The sequence below is a fragment of the Parus major genome, chromosome 13 (genome assembly GCF_001522545.3).
Source record: "Parus major isolate Abel chromosome 13, Parus_major1.1, whole genome shotgun sequence".
In the NCBI taxonomy this organism is placed as follows: Eukaryota; Metazoa; Chordata; class Aves; order Passeriformes; family Paridae; genus Parus; species Parus major.
The window spans coordinates 351,942-362,109 of NC_031782.1; positions in this window are offsets into that span (position 1 = coordinate 351,942).

A 10,168-nucleotide genomic window follows, 5' to 3' on the forward strand; every position below is an offset into this window, starting at 1 on the left:
GGAGCCGGGCGCGCCGCGATTGGCTGCGCGCGGGAGGCCCGCGCCGCTCGCGTCCGGGGTCACGTGAGGCGCGACCCGGAGAAGGAACCGGAAGTAACTCATGCCGTAGGCGGAAAGGGAGGAGCAGCATCCAATCAGCGGTCGGAACCACGTGCGCCAATCACCGCCAGCAGCCGGCGGCGCGAGCCCCCCCCAAACCAAATAGGGAATGTCCGTGCCCCGTGACGTCACTGGGCACTGAGCCAATGAACGCTCCCGGAGCGGGAAGCCCCGTGACCGCTGGGGGGTGCTGTGCGCGCGGGGGGGACCCGGGGGGTTCTGAGGAACCCGGGGGTTCTGAGGGACCCGGGGGTTTCTGAGGGACCCGGGGGGTTCTGAGGGTCCCGGGGGGCTCTGAGGGACCCGGGGGGGCTCTGAGGGACCCGGGGGATTCTGAGGGACCCGGGGGGGTTCTGAGAGACCCGGGGGTTTCTGAGGGACCCGGGGGGTTTCTGAGGGACCCGGGGGTTTCTGAGGGACCCGGGGGGGCTCTGAGAGACCCGGGGGGGTCTCTGAGGGACCCGGGAGGTCCTGAGGGACCCGGGGGGGCTCTGAGGGACCCGGGAGGTTCTGAGGGACCCGAGGGGGCTCTGAGGGACCCGGGAGGTTCTGAGGGACCCGGGGGGGGGCTCTGAGGGACCCGGGGGACTCTGAGGGACCCGGGAGGTTCTGAGGGACCGGGGGGGGCTCTGAGGGACCCGGGGGGATTCTGAGGGACCCGGGAGGTCCTGAGGGACCCGGGGGACTCTGAGGGACCCGGGGGACTCTGAGGGATCCGGGAGGTTCTGTGGAGTTCCGAGGGATCCGGGAGACTCGGCGGGCTCCGAGGGGCCGCGGTGGGCCAGGCTCCGCAGGCAGCACCGCGTGTCCGCCCGGGGAGCCCGGCACGCGGGGCAGACACCGCCGGCCTGGAGCCGCCCTGTCCCGGGTGCCTGTGAGCCGGGACCCTGTGAGCTCCTCCTGGGGACACTCGGCAGCTGCGGCCCGGCAGCGGCACTGGGAAAACCCCGGAGTTACGGGTGAGCCCTGCGGTGACCGCTGCCAACACCGGGAGCTCAGCGTTCGGAACGGATGGGACGTGGAACACTGCTGGGCAGCTGCCGGCAGCTGTGGCACTCGTTGTGAAGGAACACCCGAATGGCAGAGAGCAGGGACACATTCCCCATACATAGTCCTGTGCCAAAAGGACGCCAGAGCCTGTCTGGGCTGTCAGGCCTTTCCATCTCTTACTAGTTTTGTGTTCCCACATTTCCCATCCCTCTCCTGCTCTCAATAAAAAGATACGTCTTTTCCTAGATAATGAAAATAAGGAATTGCTAGGGGGGCCTTTTGGAGGTGCTGAACCACAGAGACCTTTAAACACTTTGAGTTTGCTGCTCAGGATCTTTATTCATGTGTTTTGCTTGAAATTGCTGCCACGATGAGGATTTGGGACAGGTCAGCGGGTGCTGGGACTCTGCCTGTGTGTCCTGCTCCATCCTGCTCCATCCCTGCTCCATCCTGCTCCATCCCTGCTCCATCCTGCTCCATCCCTGCTCCATGTCCAGGCTGCGGCAGGTCCGGGGCCGGGACCCTCTCTGCTCTGTGCCCCAGCGCCTGCTGCGCTCTGCCGGGGCGAGGGATGGAGCCGGCTCTTCCTCCCGCGCCTTCCCACCGCATCCACCTCCCCAGCACTTTCTGAGACTAAAACTGGTGTTACCCACCAGTGCTCCACACACAGCGGGGCTGCCTGTCTTCCACGCGTCTTTCATCCTCTTAATCTCCCTGTCCCAGGGTTGTCTCCATGTTTTATTGATGTCAAGCTAGCAGGTGGGAGCAGCTGCAGGGCCCTGTCCCAGGCTCGGGGGGGCTGGCACCACCGCTGTACCCCAGCCCCCTCAGCTTTGTGTTCTCGAAACATTCCAGTCAGGAATTCTCGGGCTGTGGCTCCTTCAGGAGCAGTTAGTTAATGGTGAGCTGCAAAACGAGTCATTTTGACGAATCTGCTGGCAGCTCCCTATGGTGCAGGACGTGGCTGTTGGCAACAGTACAGTTTGCTGTGATTGATATGCACTTCCCGGGATTTCATTGAAACCAAGGGTTCCAATGGCTGAGTTCGCTGTTTGCCTGGATGCCCTCCCTGACTCCCAGTGGTGCAGGTGCGAGGGGACTGACGGCGGGCTCTGTTGATGCCCTCAGGAAGCCGTGGCACTGCTCCCAGAGCTGGGAGGGTGTTGCTGGCCAACTCCTCAGAGAATGGGGCTGTGGCAAGCACTGGAGCCAGGGGAAATTTCTCTGGGGGAATCACAGCCCCCCCACCACTGCAGAGCTAGTGGGTCTGCTGATGGAATGCTGCAGATGGAATGGCTGTGGGTACCCTGTGTATCCAGGCAGTTTTCCAGAGAAGTCTGGGACCCCCAGTGCAGCCCTGGTTCCCCTCTCTCTCCTGCCAACCCTCCCCAGACCCGTTGTTCCCTGGCTGGAAAGCTGCTGGCTATGCTGTGCCAGATACCAGCACAGAGCTGCTGTGCTGCTGTCACTGCTGCTGTTGTTGCTCCAGAAATTGCTCCCAGGAAGGTTTTAAATTGGGAACCTTTTCAAATATTTGTATATCTGTAGTTTTTAAAAGGTGGTTTGTAACGTGGTGTGACTTTTCTGCCAGGAGTATGGGAAGGAGTCCTGAAACCCCATAGTGTGGATGTTCCATCTCAAACCTGCCCGTGTTCTTGCATTTTCTCGGTCCAAGCTGAGTGGCCTTCCTGATCCTCATTGCAGCTCTGTGCCATGAGCTGGTTTCAGCAGCAGGGTTCCCTCTGGCACGGTGTGGCAGAGCTGCTGGGGGCTCCCACTGCCGGGACTGGTCCCTGCCGTGGAGCTGCAGCAGCCCTGGGGTTGTGTTGTCTCGGAGACGCCGACATCCTGCCATTCTTCTTTCAGTTTTTCAGATTTCAGGTTGAAGTGTGATGACAAATTAAAAATCTTGCCCTGGGCTGTCTGCAGGGCCTCTGGGCTGCTGCGGTGCCAGCATCTGCCAGGGAGAGCCCCAGACCCTGTGCTGGAGGCGGCAGCGGGGGAGGCTCCTGCTGGCACCGAGGTGTTTCTGCTGTCCCAGCCCTCCTCGGCCTCACGGTTCACTGCTGAAGTTGGGGGTGAATCCTTTGGGCTCATCCCCCATCCCCTCCAGCCATGGGGGCTGTGGCTTCTGTGCCCTGCTTGGCCTTGGAGCTGGGCTGGCCCATTCTGTGGCCACAAAAGGCATCGTCTGGGCATTGTGGGGAGCAAAAGGGTCTGGGCATTATTGAAATTTAGCAGGGCACCTCTCTGTCTGTCGGCACGGTATGCTGCACACAGGCTCCAGGCACGGAGCTCGCCGGCCTGCTCCCAGGCTTTCCCTGTATTTGCATGAAAACATCCCGGTTTTTCCCTCTACATATGTAGCCTGCAGATTCCCTTCTACGCGAGGTAAGAGGGTGCAGGCTCAGCCAAGAGCAGCAGATGGGCGGGAGGTCTGGAAGGTGCCCCGAGTCAGTCAGAGCAGGGGTTTGCCCAAACGAGCTGGTTGGAGGTGATGGCTGTGAAGAGCCCAGCAGGGCAGAGCCCAGAGGGGCTGCCTGCAGCACGTTTCCTCTTGCAGCTCCTTGGCCAGGAGGGACAGTGCCACTGGCCCTGCGAGTCCTTCTGAAAGCATCAGAGTGCTGTGACTGCATCAGCTACCGCAGAGCAGGGAGCAGGCCCCGGCCAGGACGGCGCTTGGTCACACCCTGAAATTTTGTGAGCATCCAGGGAAAGTTCTCCTGTCTGAAACCAGCCACAGAGCTGACACTAATAAAAAAAGACCGCTAAAAAGCCGTGTGATACTCTGCTCTGCTCCCGATCCCTCTCTCCCTCTGTTGCTGCTGGCATTTTATGAAATATTTATGTGCCTAGGTGCTGCCGCTCTCCCCTTTTCTCCGCGCTGCTGTCGCTGCCGCGCCGTCCCCGCGCCGGCCCCGGGACGGGCTCCGGGTGGGCTCCGGGTGGGCTCCGGGTGGGCTCCGGGTGGACCCCGGGACGGGCTCCGGGTGGGCTCCGGGTGGGCTCCGGGTGGGCTCCGGGTGGACCCCGGGTGGACCCCGGGACGGGCTCCCGGTGGGCTCCGGGTGGGTTCCGGGCGGGTTCCGGGGCGAGCTCCGAGCCGGGTCCCACGGCGGAGCCGAGCAGTTCCGTGCCGCGGCTGGGGAGCAGACTGGAGCTCCTGGCCGGAGCAGGCGGGGTCTTCTCTGGCCTTGGAGAGGCCGTGTTCCTCTCCCTTCTCATGCCAGCCTCTTCTCCAGCTCCTGACCATCACTTCTGGTCCCTCCGGGTGGCCTCCTCCAGCCCGTGCTGCCTCGGGCTTCTCCCCGGGCTGCCGGAGCTCGGTACCGCGGAGCTCGGTGCCGCGGAGCTCGGTGCTGAGGAGCTCGGTGCCGCGGAGCTCGGTACCGCGGAGCTCGGTACCACGGAGCTCGGTGCCGCGGAGCTCGGTGCTGAGGAGCTCGGTACCGCGGAGCTCGGCACTGAGGAGGTCGGTACCGCGGAGGTCGGTACTGCGGAGCTCGGTACCGCAGAGGTCGGTACTGAGGAGCTCGGTACCGCGGAGGTCGGTACTGCGGAGCTCGGTACTGCGGAGCTCGGTGCCGCGGAGCTCGGCACTAAGGAGGTCGGTACCGCGGAGGTCGGTACTGCGGAGCTCGGTACCACGGAGCTCGGTGCCGCGGAGCTCGGTGCTGAGGAGCTCGGTACCGCGGAGCTCGGCACTAAGGAGGTCGGTACCGCGGAGCTCGGTACTGCGGAGCTCGGTACCGCAGAGGTCGGTACTGCGGAGGTCGGTACCGCGGAGCTCGGTACCGCGAAGCTCGGTACCGCGGAGGTCGGTACTGCGGAGCTCGGTGCCGCACACGCTCCGGCCCAGCGGCTGCCCGGGCTCCCCGGAGCCGCCCCACGAGGCCCCAGAGCGGCGCTGCCCCGGGAGGAGGGCCGGAAAGCTGTCGGGAGTGGCGGCAGGGCCAGCTGAGGGGACACGGGCTGGCTTCGGGCTGGCCCTGTGCAGTCACGCCAGGGAAAGGAGCGCATCCTCGCAGCACCGCAAATGTGCCTCCTTCCCCCAGAGACCGGCAGCGCTCCGGCTCCGGGGTTAATATTTGATGAGGTTTTAGGGCAGAAGCTGGCTCGGAGGCACGGGGCAGCCGTGCCCGCAGCAGGACGGGGGGCGCAGGGGCCCAGGGCCCGGGCACCGGGGACGGATCCGTGCGGTTCCAGAGGGATGCTGCAGTCCGGACTGCGGGGAACCGGAGCCAGCCCAGTCCTCAGGCCTCAGCTCTGCTGGGCTGTCGTGTCTCTGGAACGGCATCGGCGTGAAATCCCGGGATGCCTCATCTCATGGCCAATTCGCTCAGGTTTCCTCGGCGGGGGCTAATGTGTTTTCCATGTTAACGTGGCTGCACGTGGCGTCCAGCCTGACTGCAACGCGGAGCCACTAACACTGCATGACTGGCACACATGCCCCATTGGCAGGGGACAGGGCTGCTTGCGTCCTCCAGCGGCTTTTGCCTGGGCTGACCCCAAATTTACAATATTTCAGGTTTCCTCGTTAAAGGAGGAAGCAAACGACCTTTCTCACCCCAGTGTCTCTGACAAGGAAATTATTTGCTCTATCCAAAATATTTCAGGTTCCTTCATTGCTCTTCCCCTGACCCCTGCTAAAGAAACTAATGAGAAGAAGCACAAAATCTCTCTTTGGAAAGTCCAACATTGAAAGGATTATTTTTTTTTTTTTTCCTATATATTTCCTTATGTCTCTAGATGAGAGGTATTTTGGGTTTTGAGGAATTTCAGAACTTGACCAAACCACCCCACTGGTTCCCCCTGGGAGCCAGCCCCAGCTCCCTCTCAAGCTCCATCCCATCTGAAATTGCTTCAGAATTGCAATCCTTTTCCAGCCAAGGGATCCATCCTTGGCGCCTGCTCAAAATCCCCTAAACCTCCTGCCCCGTCCTATCTGAGGGGACTCAGAGCTCTCTCCCCAGCTCCACCAGAAGGTTCCTGTGTGTCCCATGCTCTTGCAAGTGCCTGGAGCTGTGGCTATCGGCCGGGGAATCACAGGGTGTAAAACCAACCCAGGAAGGAACAGGGTTCGGATGTTTTCCAGAGGTTGTTCCTTGTTCTCGCTGTGGAACTTGAAGGAGGATCCTTGACCTATGCTGGTTTTCCTCGCAGAGATCCTCACTCAGGCCATGATGTGGTGTCAGCTGCAGACTAATCTGTTTTGGCATCTGGGGAAAAGCAGACATATTCTGAGGTAACCAAGGTATCAAACTGTAACCACATCTCTGACTCAGATCCTTGGTGTGTTTTGTTCCTGTGGCAGAGACCATCAGGTGCAGGGAGCTGTGGGGGACCACGGGGGGTGCAGGGGGCTGAGGGAGTTGTGGGGGGCTGTGGAGATGCTGCACACAATACTCGAGGCTCTGGCATATGAGGGGTGAGCACAGGATGCCCCGATGAACCTTCCTTAGCTCTGCATCACACAGAGGTCTTGAGAATGTAATCCCTCTCCCCAGAAAATGTCCTGATTTTTGGTGGGTTTGTCCTCTGACCCCCCGTATGTGTTTCTGTGGTGTGGATTGCACGTATTTGGGTGGGCTCCATGCAGAGTCTTGGTGGAGTCTGGAGGCTGCATTTCCCCACAGCAGCCCATGTGCTGCCCCTTGGCCCTGCCAGGTGGGCACCTGGAGGAGGATTTGTCCCCCATGCCACAGTCCCTGCCCCCAGTGACATCCCCAGGGCCTCGGGATCCGGTGTTAGGCTCTCCTGGGATGACCAAGGGCCCGGGTAAGCCAATGCACGTGTGTTAGCCTCCAGAGGAGCAAGAATGTTTCCCTGCTGTCTCTCTCCACTTTAGCTCCACACTCATGCAAGTTTAAAAGCAAGTATATGCTGGTGGCATGTTTCACCTCCCTACCTGCTCCCTGCTTCTTTTGTTCCTGGAATGAGAGGCTCAGCTCACCTGCCTGGTGGGAGCATCCACTCCAAGCACAAGGATACAGGGAATTGCACCAAGATGATTCCACCGAAAACAAAAACCTCTCCACTCTGAACAGGGACTGAGTTATTCACTTCCCTCACTGAGCTCTGAATGCTGAGCTCTGATGGAAGGTGATGCCTTAGTTCCCCTCCCACTTGTCTGTTGACAGTAAATGAGCAGAGATCCCACCCCTCCAACAGTTACAAACATTGTCCCACCCTGGGGTCGGGTGATGCTGCCAGGAGCAGGCAGTGCCTGGGGCTGGTCCTGGTCCTCTGGCCCCAGTGCCCTGGTGGTCTCTGATCCCAGTCCCAGCTCTTCCAGGAGCAGACACCAGTCCTCGCTCCAGCCCTGGGGACTGCAGCTCCCAGCCCAGGGCCCAGAGCAAAGCCTGGGTAGCAGCAGAAACCACTGTCCTAAGGAATAAATACTTTTCAACTCAAACTGAATTTGTCTCCTTGGGAGGAAAAATGCCTTTGAAAACTCAGGAGAAGGGAGACGCTGAAGGCAGAAGGCATGGAGGAAAAGGGACTGGAAGTCTGGAATTTTGCAGCTGGAAACTGGTTTTCTCTGGGGAAGCAGCACGGCTCCAGCTCCAGCTCTCACACACACGCAGTCACACGCCTGTAGGTGTATGAGCATTGTGTGCACGTGTGTCCCTGCCAGGCCATCAGCCATTCCCACCTGCACCACAGCACCTGCTGCCTTGCTCCTGAGCCCTCTCCCCCCTCTTCCTCACACATGCTTTTGTACATCTAGGAGCTCCACCGGTCCCCTCGTGTTATCAGATGTGCTGCTATTGATTTCCTCCCTGCATTTGTTTTTGTTATTCATTATTAATGGGATCATTTTTCCATCCTTTGTGCATGAAGGCAAATTTTGTGTAAAAATCAATTGAGTGAGCAGTGCCAATGGCTTGTTTGCTTTTCTGTGCTTTCATCTCCTGTGCACAGGTCTCGGGAGACAGAGGGCAGGATATTAAGGAACAAGCATGGAACGGGAAAAAAAAATAAAAAAAAAAATAAAATCAATTGTTAGTGGTTTCATAACACTAAACCATAGACAGGGGGTTTGCCTGCTGAGTCTCTCACACGTGTACTGGGCATTTCCTATTTCAGCAGGTTTCCCTTTCCCCTTTATCTGGCCTGTCACTGAAAGGGAATTCCCTTTCTCAGCAAATTTCTCTTGCATTTTTCATTTTACCTGTGCAAGATGTGTTTGCGCATAGGTTTGTGTTTTGAAGAATCAAATGTCCCAGGGTGGGTCCCCCAGACCTACTGCCCGTGACAAGGAGCCCCATCCCTCCAAGAAAATGGTGAGTCCTGATGCCCAGGCACCTGGAGAGACGAGGCAGGAGGGAGTGGGGGATGCCCGGGGCTGTGATCTGGTGGCAGCTTCTCACAAACCCGGAGTTCCGAGCTCTGGCTCCATCCTGCCTCCTCCCATCGCCTGCTGCCCGTGCTCACTGCCTCCCGGCCACTGCTCGGTGTTCTGTGGGGAAAGCGTGGGCAGCTCCTTTGTGCTTCTTCTGCATTAAATAGCGCTTCTGGATTATTCCCACCGAGGCCCAAAGAAGTCCATGCCCAGCTCCAGGAAAACTAGATGAGCTTCCTGTGTCACAGGGTTTACCCGAGAGCACCAGAGCTTGGGAGCCAAAGCCAGGGACAGACAAAGGCACGAGTGGTGACCGGCCAGCACGTACCTGACCTCCAAAGTAAATCTCAAATGAAGAGATCAGGTCCGCTATGTGAAAGCCGGGCACTGTGGGGAGAAAAGGAGCCGGAAGGGAGGGAGGGAGGGTGAGCTAAAGGATCAAGGGGCTTAAGGTCTGCCTGGTGAACGTGTTGGAGGTGAGGAAGAGCTCACAGGAGCTGCTATGTAGGACAGTAGCTGCGGGGTTGGGAAAGTTCGCTTAGGACTTGTTTTATATCCTAAAGGCACTCTCCAGGGCTGTGCAAAAGGGACAAACTCAGAAACGTCACAAACCCACAAAGCTAGGCAACACCAGAACAGACACAAGTGAAACAGCGCTGATCCCTTTGCCATTGCAGGAACAAGCCCGGTCCGATCTCTCTTCTAGCGGTGTGCAGGGATGGAGGTGGCGGCCACGGAGCCGTGGGGATGCTCTCCACCGCCGGCTAGGAGCCAGGGGCTCGACGAGGCTCAGACTGGCTTTGACCAGAACCGGAGAGGACGCTGATACCGTCCGAGAGCAGCGCTAGCGGCTTTTTCTGCTGGAACACGGCAGACGTGAGGCTGCGGTGCCCCGATCTGGGCTGGATGTTCATTCCAGTGCCAAGAAATGCTCCCGGCCCCGCGCCCGCTCCCGCCGCCCACCCCTGGCCCAGCGGGGCCAGTGCTCAGCTCCCAGACACACACGGGGACCAGGGAAGAGACAAAAACACATCTTACCTATAAAAACACGGACCCGGAGTCCGCAGCTGCGGGGGAAGATGCCGTCGGAATTTCCTTCTTTATAGTGCAGTAGGCGCTTATTCTAAAGCGCCTTCTAAGCATCGCCCTTATTCTAAATTTTCAGAGCCCACAATATAATGTAATGGCATAAAGGTGTTTTTCGTTAAAGGACATTTGTTTGGGGAAAAATCACTGAGGATGATTGGGAAAAGGCGGTGAGAGGAAGCGTTACCCCCCCGCGAGGAAAAGGTGGATTCGTGAGATCTTTTCCTGGCGAGGGAGGAGGATGAGACCCGGTTCTCAAGTTCGATGTTTGTCACTCATTGAAATGCTAAAGTGGAATATCCAGAGGAGGCTCACGCTTCGAACATTAATCTTTAATCGTTAAGGTGCTTCTGGGACTCGCAAATAAAAGCCCTTTCCCCCGCTGAACAGATTCAGAAACGAATCCGGCTTCGGTTTTGGTGGGGGGATGTCTCCGTTTCCCCGGGGCCGGTGACAGCGCGGGGCCCGGCGGGGGGAAGCCCGGTCCCGTGTTCCGGGCCGCCGCCGGGCCGAGGGGAGTTTATTGAGGGTGCGATTGCTCTTGCAGGTTATTTCGGGTATTCCCGTCGCGCTGCGGAGCGTGGCGGCGAGGAACGACACGTCCCGGTGGGTTGAAAAATAAAGCTTTATTGGGGAGGGGGCGCGGGG